Source organism: Camelus dromedarius, chromosome 12 (genome assembly GCF_036321535.1).
Source record: "Camelus dromedarius isolate mCamDro1 chromosome 12, mCamDro1.pat, whole genome shotgun sequence".
Lineage (NCBI taxonomy): Eukaryota > Metazoa > Chordata > Mammalia > Artiodactyla > Camelidae > Camelus > Camelus dromedarius.
The window spans coordinates 70,833,681-70,848,163 of NC_087447.1; the positions used below are offsets into that span (position 1 = coordinate 70,833,681).

Sequence of the window (14,483 nt, forward strand, 5' to 3'; positions counted from 1 at the left end):
TTTTAATAGACATCACATGCCATTATAATATGACAAAACTATATACCCATGAAATGTACTGTTTAACTCAAATGACAGGATGTTTACCTGCATGAATAGTTTTAGGTCTTTATCTATCTATTTTTGTTCATTTATTTAAGAGGACTACTGGGGCATTTTTAGAGTGGAACTGAAAAATAATATTTAACAGTTTAAGCCAGGACAAAGAACTACAGCCAGAATCACCCAAGAGTAAAAATCCAAAGTACTAAGGAAACTATTACAAATTGTATTGAGCATGTATGGTGTATTGATACATCATGACTAATTATGTTTAATCAGTGGATGCAAAGATGTCCAACATTAAGAAACATATTAATATGATTTATTCCATTAAATTAAAAATAAAATCCATACTAATGTAAATTTATGCAGCCACTATGCAAAACAGTATGGAAGAAACTTAAAAACTAAAAATAGAACTACCCTATGATCCAGCAATTTTACTCTTGGGTATATACCCAGAAAAAACAAAAACACTGATCTGAATAGATTAATATGCCTCAATGTTCATAGCAGTACTGTTTACCATAGTCAAGGCATTGACGCAACCATCAAGAGATGATTGGAGTTAGAAGATGTGATATAGTGGAATATTACTTAAGCATAAAAAATAATAAAATAGTGCTATTTACAGCAACATGGATGGACCTAGAGAATATTATGCTTCGTGAAATAAGTTAGATGGAGAAGGATAAATACCCCACCATGATGGAATTTGAAGTACCAGAAATTTATTGGGGATACTGCTTGTGAAAGGTAAACTGGGGAGGTGGGGTGGGGGAGAGCAAGAGTAGGCAAGAAAAGTCCTGAGACCACGGTATGGATATCACCATGGTGGAAGGGGGTGGGATGCAAGAGGGATGAGTAGCAAAAGCCTCAGACTGGGGTGTAGCTCAGAGAAAGTCACTAGTCAAACCAGCAAGGAGCTTTGGACAAGATTGCCTCCACATGAATCAACACTGAGCGGAAATGGCCAAAGAACTGGTATCAATGCTGGACTCAGACAGATGCCAAACTGGAGAATGTGGACTTGGGTTAAATGCCTGAGTGGGTTCTGCAACGTGCTGCAGTTGGAGGCTCTCAGCTAACTGCTCCCTTTGTGGCAAGTCCACTCTTGGAGAGACATAGGAGTGGCACACCCGTCTGGGTGCCACACCAAAGGACACGGCTCACAAAGTGTAAGAACCTTAACGTGTAGCTTACTTAACACTCCCCTGTGACTGTTTAATCCTCTCATTCTGTCATTGTGTTTGCTGTGATCTGGATGTGGTTATATTTCATTGATATTTCATACCCAAGGTAATTATGAAGAATAAATAAACAAATTAGTAAGTGTATTAAGAATTTGTAAGACTGAGCCATCCCAATGAGCCCCTTTTCTATTTTATATCACAAAAGGGTAGGAAATTATGTCCCAGAAGATGCAGATCACATTTCACATGTCTAGGGGTGTCACTTGTCATTAAATGCTCAAAGTATCTAAATCAGTGAGCCATGAAGTATTTGAGCAAGTTTGAAGGGTTGCACTATGTGAGTATAATTAACTTTCTTAAGAGCACATGTTTGAGAAAAATGTGTTAAATTGCTTTAATGGTATTCCACAGTGAATGGGAACATTTTTGTAATACATGTGGGAATGCTTTTTTAACATCAAATTATGTGACCAATTGGCTTTAGAGATTATGAATATTTTAGTGGAGCAAATGCTTTTTTTAAAGAATAAATTATTTCAATGACTATATAAATAAGTAAAAACCATAATTCACCTATTTTTAACTGGAAATCATTCCAAAAACACAGTAAGTAATCTAAATGTAAATACTGAATTATGAATTTCTTAATTTTGCTGATAGATTTTAGAATTACTTTACATTTATCCACTAAATATCATTGCCATGGTCTGTATGTTTGTGTTACCCCTAAATTCAGATATCAACATCTTAACCCCCAAGATGGTGATAATGGGAGTGGGTGGGGCTGTTGGGAAATGATCAGGCTGTGAAGGAAGAGCCTTCATGAATGGGATTAATGCCTTTATAAAAGAGACCACAGAAGTTGCCCTCACTTCTACCATGTTAGTGTATCAACTAGAAAGCAGATCCTCACCAGACACCAAATCTGCTGGCATCTTGCTCTTAGACTTCCTATACACCATATTGTGAGGATAAATAAATGTTTGTTGAATGACTAGTTATTTATTTCAAATATATAACATATTCATAAAAAATTTTAATATGCCACTGATATCCAATGGATATCAGAATCAATTTGGTTAAAAGATTTCTTTGATGCTCAATACCACTAATTATCGGAGAAATGCAAATCAAAACTACAATGAGGTATCACCTCACACCAGCCAGAATGGCCATCATTCAAAAGTCCGCAAATGACAAATGCTGGAGAGGCTGTGGAGAAAGGGGACCCCTCCTACACTGCTGGTGGGAATGCAGTTTGGTGCAGCCACTGTGGAAAACAGTATGGAGATTCCTCAAAAGACTAGGAATAGACTTACCCTATGACCCAGGAATCCCACTCCTGGGCATGTATCCAGAAGGAACCCTACTCCAAAATGACACCTGCAACCCAATGTTCATAACAGCACTATTTGCAATAGCCAAGACATGGAAACATGTCCATCAGCAGATGATTGGATAAAGAAGAAGTGGTATATTAATACAATGGAATACTATTTAGCCATAAAAACTGACAACATAACACCATTTGCAGCAACATGGATGTCCCTAGAGAATGTCATTCTAATTGAAGTAAGCCAGAAAGAAAAAGAAAAATGCCATATTTAGATCTTTCATATGTGGAATCTGGAGGAAAAAAAAAAGAACATAAATACAAAACAGAAACAGACTCATAGACACAGAATACAAACTTGTGGTTGCCAAGGCACAGGGGTTGGGAAAGGACAGACTGGGATTTCAAAATTTGTAGATACTGACAGGCATATGCAGAATAGATGAACAAGATTATACTGTATAGCACAGGGAAATATATACAAGATCTTGTGGTAGCTCACAGCAAAAAAAAAAATGTGACAATGAAATATACGTATGTTCATGTATAACTGAAAACTTGTGCTCTACACTGGAATTTGACACAACATTGTACAATGACTGTAACTCTAAAAAAATGTTAAAAAAATTTTCTTTGTCAAAATCCAAGAACTGTATTATTAATATCACAGTAAAAAAGTTAGAAAGTTAAAAATTTTTAATTGACAAGTAGTTGATTTATATTTGTTTCAGGCATACATCACTGTAATTCAGTATTTTAATAGATTACACTCCACATAAAGTTTTTTTTAAAATACTGGCAGTATACCTTGTAACTTGTCTATCTTATACCTAGTAGTTTGTGCCTCTTAATTCCCCTCTCCCGTTTTACTCCTCCCCCACCTCTCTCCCCTCTGGCAAACACCAGTCTATTTCCAGTACCTGTAAGTCTATCTCTGTTTTGTTACATGTGTTTATTTTTTAAAGATTCCACATGTAAGTGAAAACATACCATATTTGTCTTCTGATATATGACGTATCTCTTACATTAGGCATTGGGAATAGTGCGTTTGTCTTTTATATCCTTGTGTTTGGCAACTGGATAATTAGCACTGAACGATGGTCTTCAAGGCAAAATTCTCTGAGGATTTGTGAGGAATCCTGCATATGACATATTTCTTTCAGCTTTTCATAAACGTCTGTTGCTATTAGTCCCTAGTTAATACTTTGCACAGAGATATTAGAGTTTTTCTGGAAATTATTTGTCAAGTAAAATTTAACATAAAGACAATTTAATGGAATGAAATGATGTTGTGACAAGTTGACCCTGGATGTCAGTGTTTTCCTTGCTTTGTATCTGCTTACTGATAGGTAATTATCTTTCTGTTTTGCTCTTTCCAAACCCTATAATCAATCATGTTATAACTTGATAATATTTAATTGGAATTCATCAGCTAATATTTAATATCCACTTAGATAGACTAAGACAAAAACACAATTACTTTGACAATATATTAAGTGTATATTATGTATCAGGAACTATGATGCACAAACTCACAATGAGACTGAGGGCTAAATGCTATTTTGTTTTATCAATAAAGAGACTGAAACTCAGAAAATCAAGAAGTAATTTTTGAAGGCTATCTGAAGCAGAATTAAAATCCTGTTTAATTCTGAAGTCTATATTCTTAGCTATTATCTTGTAACCACTGAGACAGGAAAGCTGTTTGGATACACACACACACATATATATATATGCACATACATATGAGATACATACAGGTATGTATGCAGACTCCAGCCTTCTTCACCACTGAGCATTCACCTGTCACCCAAAAAATGACATTATAGAAGCCACTAGGTAATTCCCTTGGATTCTTCTCACATTTTCCTCATCTTGTATTTCCTCCGTCCGGTATTCATCTGACTATAAACCTGGAGTCAGTGCTGAGAACTGGGCTTCCATTCTGTTCCTGGTTCTCTGCTGTTTCTACTCGGCCTTCCTGGAGTTTGGCTGATGGACTTGACTTCTGGTTTGCCTCTAGTGCTGCTTCCTGGAAGCCAACTCAAGTGCTTAATTGACAGACTTGCCTGTCAAGTCAGCTTCTTCTCCTCCTCTCAGAGGAGCGTATCTGAGCACAAATTAGGTCTGTTACACACACACACACACACACACACACACACGCGCGCGCGTGCGCATACACACACACAGGACAGTCACTCAGCCAGAAAAAAGAATGCAATAATGCCATTTACAGCAACAAGGATGGACCTAGAGATCATCATATTAGATGAAGTAAGCCAGAGAAAGACAAATGTCACATGATCTCACTTAAATGTGGAATTAAAAAAAATTATAAAAATGAAGTTATTTACAAACCAGAAATAGACTCACAGACGTAGAAAACAAACATGGTTAATGAAGGGGAAAGTGGAGGGAGGGGTAACTTAGGAGTTTGGAATTAACATTTACTACTATAATACTACTACTATATATGAAATAGATGAGCAACAAGTACCTACTGTAGAGCACAGGGAACTATATTTAATATCTTGTAATAACCTATAATGCAAAATAATCTGAAAAAAATATATGTATAACTAAATCACTTTGTTGTAAGCCTGAAACTAACACAGTTTTGTAAATCAACTACACATCAATTAAAAACAAATTTAAAAAGAGACAGATGTCTCTTTTACATTGATTATATATACATTGTCATGAAAAATTATCTCTACACTCTGTCGACTAAAATAAATGCATGCACAGACTAAAAGTTGACAGTTACGTTTTATTCAGCGGGTGGACTCGAGCCGGGATGACAGCTTCTCAGATGGCTCTGAGGGACTGCTCCGAAGAGGTAGGGGAGGAGCCAGGATATATAGGAGCTTTACAACAAAGACCAGGTAGTTGGAACATTATAAGATTACTTGTTAACTGAAGAAAGCCAGAAATCTCAAGTTAAAGAACTTAGCACTTTTCTCCATATGGGAGGAAGCAAACATTTGGGCTCATTAAGTCATTCCTTTGACAAGCACCTAGCCATCTAGGGCCAGTCTCCTGTCCTTTCTTATTCTGGGTTCCCTCAGGCTGCACCATCCTCAGTGGCTGCAGAGGCCGGGCTGCAGGCTTGTCCTCACTGAGGGGTGGGGGCGGCCGCTGATGACTTGATGGCTTCAGCATTCTTTGTTTACTGATACAGCTTGCAGTATTTTTTGTTCACAACTCAATAACCTTAGCCTTTTCATTAAAATATATTTTCCCAAGATAAAACAAGTTTTATATTATTCTTGAATTTTAGGGTTCTGTACTCTAGCTTCGTGTGATTTTGCCCATTGTCAATTTGTTTTTGGATATTGTCTTGCTGGTTACAGACTTTGCACAAGCTACTCTGTTTATCTGCAGGAAGGTGAGTAATCTATATTTCAAGAACTTGAGTATCTGATTCAAATACTTGAAATATATCAAAATAGGATTCACGTTCCTCTTTTGATATTAGATAGAACTAAGCTTTGTAGAGATGTTCTGGCAAAGATTTCACCTGGCTCCTTTCCTAAGAGTCCTCTGGGAAAGTTCCACTGGCTAGTGAACACTGAATTGGGAGAGTTAATGTCGAGTTTTGCTCTGCCATAAACTGTTTTTCCTTAGGCAAGGAAACTTCACATTTTTATGCCTTAATTTCCTCATTTGCGAAATTGAAGGAGGATTAATAAAACGACCACATTTACCTAACAGATTCCTAATTTTCATGCTTGCCCTTAAAATGGTCAGCGGACCTGACTGACCAGTTGCTACTCACAGCTCCAGGCCCGTTGTTCAAACTAAAGCTATTGATCTTACAGTTTCTACTTCATTCCAGTAATTGAAAGCTATAATCATGCTTGGTCTCCGACTCGATCTCCAGGGAGAAGGTCACAGAACTGTAACCTTTACAAAGCAGGCTAAATACCAAGAAGACCACACCTCAAGTGCTTAGGAGATAAAGAGATCGAAAAAGTGACAACCTCCAGCCTCTATACAGTTGGTCGCCCGGAGGCATAAGGAAGCCATTCTAAGCCCTCTGATGAGAAAACGATTCTGCTGATTGTTATCGATGCTTTATTATTTGAGCTATGGCTGTACAACCACCCCGCCCCCTCCCCAAGGGGGCTTCACAGTTTTGAAGGAGTTTGCTGTGAGTCCCCTTTGCCCGGCAAAGTGATAAAGCTGCCTCTTTTCTTCTAAGCTCCAAGACCCGATCTCTGAGTTATTTGGCTCATCAGGGATGAGGGGCTGATGTTTAGGCAACAAAGTTGGTACATGATAAAAGGATTTTAATTCTCTTGACCCCGGGAATCAGAATGAATCTGGTCCCAGCGTTCCGAGTCCAGGTGTTTTGTGCTTTTGCAGGACCTTTTTCTGATTAAAGCACTCCTATCACCCCCAATAGAGTCAGTGCCAAAATTCCTTCTTTTCCTTTTCCCTCAATTACTTTTCCTCTCAGTTAGGTTTTAAAGGGAAAGTCACATTAAACTCATTTATTTTATATATAAAGAGCTCAGTTTCTTATAATAAGTTAATCTTCAGAGTGCCTGTATTTAAAAAGGAATTTACACATCACAAAAGAATGGATGAGTAATGAGAGATTTTCTGGCTTGTCATATTCCATATACTAAAAGTAGAAAAACATACACTTTTAACAGAACAGCTTTCCTGGAGCCTCATAAATCATATCACAGGAATGCTTAGCATCTCTGCTTACTTTTATACCATACATAGCATAAAGATATCTTAAAAATAAAAGATGGAAAACCTCCCAGTGTTTACCATTTTCTTTTCTACTAAAGATTAATTGTTAATCCCCTTGTGTATCTTCATTTTTAATTTATTTCTTTTACTTCTGCCTCCACAGAGGACGTTTTGTCCTTAACCCTAGGAATTTTAATAATATTCTGTTGTTTTTGGAATGACCGTGTTTTCAAGGTTTAACATTCTGGAACGCTCTATTAAATCAAGATTTAAAATGTTGAGTCAGCATTTTTTAAAAAAATAATAAATTTCCATTTGAAAACTCCTAACACTCAGCTATTAGATAATCCTCCACTCAAACCAGGGGGAGAAAATCTTTCAAAACTGTAGCACATCCGTCTGTCTTTTATTTTTGACAAAGCTGGTGATGATGCTTTATCTAGAACTGCGTAGGGATATGTTCTAAATAATGCTGCAAGTTCTCTTTTCCTGAGTCACCATCCTTCTCTTCTGTTCTAGACTGCCAAAAGAACTTACTGTTCCTACCGAAGGAATCAGTTTAATTGAGAATGCGAATCTGACTACAGATGGGTCAGTGTGGGTAGCACAAAAGAGTGCTGGTAAGCGTCATATAAAAATCACTTATGAGAACTCTGTCTTCTTTGTTCGTGACATGATCACTTTCTTTAGCTTTAAAATCACCATTGGCCAGTGAAACGGGTGAGAACAGTGAATAATCTCAAGAACAACTGTCTTCTAGTGGTTTTAATAAATAGATTTAATATTCTTTTACATTTAATTTCCATAGATTGAATACCCTATTTCTTCTCAATAGGGTTTATCATTTTCTCCCATATTTTAGTCAAATCATGCAGCCCACCATCCCATCTTTTGATGTATTTTCAATTTTCCATCTACTTCTATTATTATATATATATATATATACACACATATACATATATATATATGTATTTTCTTATCCCGAGCATCAGCCAAGCAGTATGAACAGTTTAAAGAGTGCATGTATTCTGATTGTAAGCTTTTAGTCTAGAACATTCTTCAGTCAAGTGCACCTTATATGTAGTTTTTAAATTTCCTGAGAGCCCGGAGAAATAGGTACTATTATTGTTCCAGTTTCAAAATAAAAATTGAGATTCAGAATGTTAAGCAAGACATTCAAGCTTACAGCGTGATTGGAGGGTTTCTGACTCTAAACTCCGTGTTCTTATCAATTATAGTGTTTATGTTTGTGGGCTGGTATGGCGGGTGCTGAGAAGGGCAGGAAGAATGACTTAATTCTCTTTAACTCAATAAAGATTACTGCAGGTTATTGGAGTTGGGGGCTGGGCTTCAGTCTTCAGCATTTATAAAGCTGCTTTATCTTGTAAAAAAGACCGTTCACCCTCTCCTGTGAACACGAACCTTCTGTCCCAAGTGACTGAGGAATGGGAGGTAGGATGGGCACGCTATGTTTGGGAAACTGAACACTTCAAATAAGACTCAAATGGGAAACCCGAGAGCGGAAGCAAGGGCCTCCGTGTCATCTGCTGAGTCAACAAGATCATGACACGTGGTGGATATGAACGGAAAGAAGTGGGGTGAGTTACAGGAGGTGGTGTTGGAAAGAAAGGCTAACCCGTGCATGTCCAGGAATTTGGAATTCAGGCAACAAAACCACCAGAAATAAGAGCAAAATTTTCCTATCCATTTCATCTTCATTCACCTCTACACGTGTGTGTGTGTGCGCGCGAGCACTTATGTATGTATGTATCGGTGTGTTTAATTTATTTACCAATTTAGCCTTTATAGTCAGAAGGTAGAATGTTTCTCTGCTTGGGACCTGTAAAATTTACCCAGGGTGTGTTTCAGTTTGGATGAAGAAATAGACAAATCTACCACATTTCTCATTGGCTTCCAGGCCTGATGATGGACAACATTTTTTTGCTTTTTTCCAGTTTTTCTTAGTCTAATGACGAAGCTTATTTATTTGGTGGGTTATTCATTTTTGCAGGATAATGTAAATTCTAGTCACTATATTGAAGCACATTTCTTCACTGATTTGCTACACAGAAAACTTTAATATTCAGATTTACAGCTAGCCGACTACTCCCTCCATCTGATAAGTTCATTCGTTATTTTTAATGTTCATTTCATTCTTATAAGATTTTTTTAATGTAATTTTGTTTTTTTTAAATTTTAATTTGCTTTTTAGTTAGTTTTTTTTTTTTTTTTTTTGAGGAGGGGGTAATTAACTTTCTTTATTTATTTATTTGATGGAGTTACTGGGGATTGAACCCAGGACCTTATGCGTCCTAGGCATGCACTCTACCACTTGAGCTATACACTCCCCATAAGTTCAGTCTTTGCCTGACTCTGTGTTTGAATTCTCATCATGCCATAAATTCAATGTCAAATTTATAGAATATCAAATTGATACAGTTTTATAGAATATCAGATTTAATATGAGATTTATAGGCTATCAAAAGTAAATTGCAAGGTTAATGACTGTATTTATGTTTATGTACATATATTTATATATAAGTATACATATAACATGCATGTATATCAGTTTTATTCTTTTATTTCTGAAATTTTCAAGTAGTTGTGTTGGTTCTACATTAAAAATATTTTTGGCTTTTCTGGTGGGTAAGCAAATTTTCTTTTTAAAATAAGAAAACCCTTCCATGATTTCACATCACCCACCAGGTGAAGTGTGGTTCTTTTTATTTATTTACTTTTTATTGAAGTATAGTCAGGTTACAATGTTGTGCAAATTCAGATGTACAACAATGCTGCAATCATACATATGCATACATATATTCCTTTTCATATTCTTTTTCATTACAGGTTACTACAAGATATTGAATATAGTTCTATGTGCTATATAACAGTGCTATATAATATAAATTGTTGTTTATCTGCTTTGTATATACTAGCTAGTCTCTGCAAATCTCGAAACTCCCAGTTTATTCCTCCACCCTCTCCTTACCCACCTGGTAACCATAAATTGTTTTCTACGTCCGTGAGTCTCTTTCTGCTTTGTAAATAAGTTCTTTTTTTTTTAGATTCCACATATGAGTGATGTAATATGGTATTTTTCTTTCTCTTTCTGGCTTACTTCACTTAGAATGATGGTCTCTAGGTCCATCCATGTTGCTGCAAATGGCATTATTTTATTCTTTTTTATGGCTGAGTAGTATTCCACTGTATAAATATACCACAGCTTCTTTATCCAGTCATCTGTTGATGGACATTTAGGTTCCTTCCATGTCTTGGCTGTTGTAAATAGTGATGCTATGAACATAGGGGTGCATGTAACTTTTCAAATTAGAGGGGTTTTTTTATGGATATATGCCCAGGAGTGGGATTGCTAAATCCTATGATAAGTTCATTTTTCGTTTTTTGAGGAATCTCCATATTATTTTCCATAACAGCTGCACCAAACTACATTCCCACTAGCAGTGCAGGAGGGGTCCCCTTTCTCCACAGCCTCTCCAGCACTTATCATTTGTGAAATTTTGAATTATGGCCATTCTGACTGGTGTGAGGTGATAACCTCATTGTAGTTTTGATTTGCATTTCTCTGACATTTAGTGATATTGAGCATTTATTCGTGTGCCTATTGGCTATTTGTATGTTTTCATTGGAGAATCGATAGTTTAGATCTTCTGTCCATTTTTGGATTCAGTTGTCTGTTTTTTGTTGTTATTAAGTTGTATGAGCTGTTTGTATGTCCTGGAAATTAAGCCCCTGTAGGGTCGCATCATTTGCAAATGTTTTCTCCAATTCCATAATTTGTCTTTTCATTTTGTTTTTGGTTTCTTTTTGCTGTGCAAAATCTTGTAAGTTTAATTAGGTTCCGTTTGTTAATTTTTGCTTTTGTTTCTATTGTCTGTAGAGTAGAGTGCCCTAAGAGAACATTTCTAAGATTTATGTCAGAGAATGCTTTGCCGATGTTCTCTTCTAGGAGGTTTATGGTGTCTTGCATTATGTTGAAGCCTTGAAGCCATTTTGCTTATTTTTGTGTATAGTGTGAGGGAGTGTTCTAGCCTCATTGATTTACATACAACTGTCCAACTTTCCCAGCAACACTTGCTGAGGAGACTGTCGTTTCTCCATTGTATATTCTTGCCTCCTTTTTCGAAGATTAATTGAATGTAGGCATGTGGGTTTGTCGCTGGGGTCTCTATTCTGATCCGTATGTCTTCGTTTGTGCCAATACCATGCTATTTTAATAACTGAAGCTCTGTAGTATTGTCTGAAGACTGGGAGGGTTATTCCTCCAGCATTGTTCATTTTTTCAGTTATGCTTTGGCAATTCTGGGTCATTTGTTATTCAGTATAAAAATTTGGATTTTTTTTCTAGTTCTGTGAAAAATGTCATGGGTAATTTGACAGGGATCACCTCAAACCTGTAGGTTGCATTGAGTAGCATGGCCATTTTAGCAATATTAATTCTTCCAATCCAAAAGCATGGGATATCTTTCCATTTCCTTAAATCATCTTTACTTTCCTTAATCAATGTTTTGCAGTTCTCCATGTAAAAATCTTCCACCTCCTTGGTCAGATTTATTCCTAATTATTTTATTGTTTTGGATGCAGTTTTAAAAGGGATTGTTTCTTTACTTTCCTTTTCCGGTATTTCATTTTTAGTGTAAAGAAATGCGAACGAGTTCTGTATGTTAATCTCATATCCTGCTACCTTGCCGAGTTGTTTTTTCAGCTCTAGTAGTTTTTGTGTGGAACCTTTAGAGTTTTCTGTTTAGAGTATCATGTTACCCACACATAGTGACACTCTTAGCTCTTCTCTTCCAATTTGCCACGAGGTCCTTTTTAAGTGTGGGCGGTTGCCAAGCCTCCCTTCCACACCTTTTGGCCGTTACTCCTTTGGCTAGGGGCGTGGCCGGTGTTCTGGCGGCCAGAGTCTGCCCTGGCTCTTGAGCGGGGCCTCCTTTTTGTTCTGCGGTGGTTGCTGCTCCAGCCCTGGCCGGGCTGTGCAAACCCTGCTTGCTGGTTCCCGAGGCCCTCAGGTCACGCCCCCGTCTGTGCGGCTCCCGGTGCTGGTAGGAGGGCGGGGTGCTCCCCCTCCCAGCACCACAGTTGGGTGCTGTGCTCGTGCACGGCGGCGGACGGGTGGGTCGCTCCCGCATTCGGTGCCCAAGCTGGGTCTGCACTCTGTAGGCAGGCTCGGGGTAAACGGCCACTCAGCCCTCGCCCCCACTGTGTGCCATCACTCCGCTCCTTGTTCATTTGTTTTAGAGGCGCGAGTCCACAGAGGCAAGGGGCAGATCGGTCCCCTCTGCCTCTCTGTCCCACCTATGAGGTTGCGGAGCCCCTCGGTAAGGATTCAGGTTTCCACCCTGCCTCGGCCTGGGAGCCACGCACCAAGGATGTGGTGGCTGTGGCTGAGCCCCGCCTCTCTTCTCCCAAGAACAAGGCAGCAAAGGTGCTGCGGGTTTGTGATGACAAAGGCCACAGCACCCCTCCCCCAGGGGCGCACCAGCCGTGTTGCTTTGCTTTTCCCCCCCGTAATTTATGGGGGCCCGGGTTGTTCTGCTCCGTATCCCCTCCCAGCCTCGGGGCGCAGCCCCCTGCAGTCCCCCGGGGCCGCCTCAGCGCAGCTGCCCCCGTCCTCCGACCCGCTCCGGCGGCCCGTCCCGGCCCCCAGCCACCAGCCCCCAGCCACCAGCTCACATCTCGGGCTGGGTGTCGAGGGGACCCTCTGTGCCCCTTTAACTCAGTTCTGTTGGTCAAGGGGTGCTCGGGGCAGATCTGAGCCTCGGAGGCTCCCCCTCCGGCCCTCTGGCCTCTCCGTTGGAGAGGGGAGCCTCAGCGAGCGAGCGCCAGTCCTCCTTTGCTGCTCCCTCCCTGCGGGACCAGTCTGCACTAATTTCCTTTTTCTCTCTTCTTTGTTCCTTTTCTTCTACCAGATTTGTGGCCTATTTTGTCTTTTGAAGAAGGTGATAGTCTGTCAAAGTTCAGCAGGTGCTCTGAGTGATGGGTGGGATGTCACTCTTGGTGTCTTTGTGGGAGAGGGTGAACTACAAGTGTCCTTCTGCTCTGCCATCTGGCCTCCTCCAAGTATGATTCTTTAGATTAGCAAAATTACCACTCCCCCAACTCTTTCCCAAATATGTAATCTCATCTCAGCTGTGCTATGTCACCATTTTCAATGAATCTTTGTTATGAGACTCACCATGTTTCATTACACTGTATTTATGCGATGGTGTCCTCTTCCATATTCTAAGCCAGTTGACAGGCCCATGTCTTTATCTTGCTAATCTCACTAACACTATGGCTGGTACATGGAAAGTGCTCAAATGAGGCTCATAAACTGAATTAAAACTCTTCCATGTGTTCCTTTTTTTTGATTTAAACACCGATGACAAAAAAACCCATTGATATAAGAATATTTCAACATTTTTTTTTTTTAGTGCTAATAATGAGAAAGAAAGATAAGGGCTTGACCAAAACTGGTAGACAGAAAGAGCTGACTGCCAAGCATGGCATTCAGGGTGTATCCCCTGATCCCTGGGAAGAGATGCTGGCTGGGATGGACTCACCTCAGCTGACACTTCAGCTCTTTCTGGAAGAAGGATCTTGCTCTCACTATTTGTGAAAAAAGAAACATGCAAAGCACCATGAGCAGAAAAATCCACTTCCAGAACAAGTCATCAAATGTAGGTAGAAGGGAGGTGAGAGGCTAAGGACAAGAGAAAAGCAGAAAAAAATAACAGTCTTTTTTTGGGTGAAATTTGAAGTGGTTTATTTTGTTTTGAATTAAAATATAGCATAATCTTGAACAGCATCTGATGCCAGGCAGAACTGTCCCACATACTGGCTTTCATCATAATTTTGCCCCAACTAGGAAATGCCATGGAGTTAGTGAGCATCCTTGGGGTTTCCTCAGAACACAGTCACTGAGGTTCCCTTGAGAATAGATTCAGATCAGATCTAAATTTCTATGCACTCTGACTTCGGTTCAACCAAAAAAGAAGAGTTTACACCTTGTCATAGCTGGTAGGCAAAAAAATAGTTTAAAGTAGGCTCCCCCCACCAACAAAGTGTTGACTTTTTTCTTGTGCTCATTTGTTTTTATTATTCTCTCTCTCCAGATGTCTCATTTTCTGCTGCAACTGCTTCCAGCTGTATCCCTCTGCAAACGGAAACAGAAAGCCAATAATAAATGCTATCAAATGTTGTAGGTT

The 14,483-nt window shown here is 39.0% G+C and overlaps 1 non-coding gene across 1 annotated transcript; it reads right to left on the reverse strand.

Moving 5' to 3' along the window:
* Window positions 1–9,549: 9,549 nt before the first annotated feature.
* On the reverse strand, window positions 9,550–9,623 carry TRNAP-AGG (transfer RNA proline (anticodon AGG)). Its single transcript has one exon. It is a non-coding gene; the product is annotated as a tRNA-Pro (tRNA).
* Window positions 9,624–14,483: the final 4,860 nt, after the last annotated feature.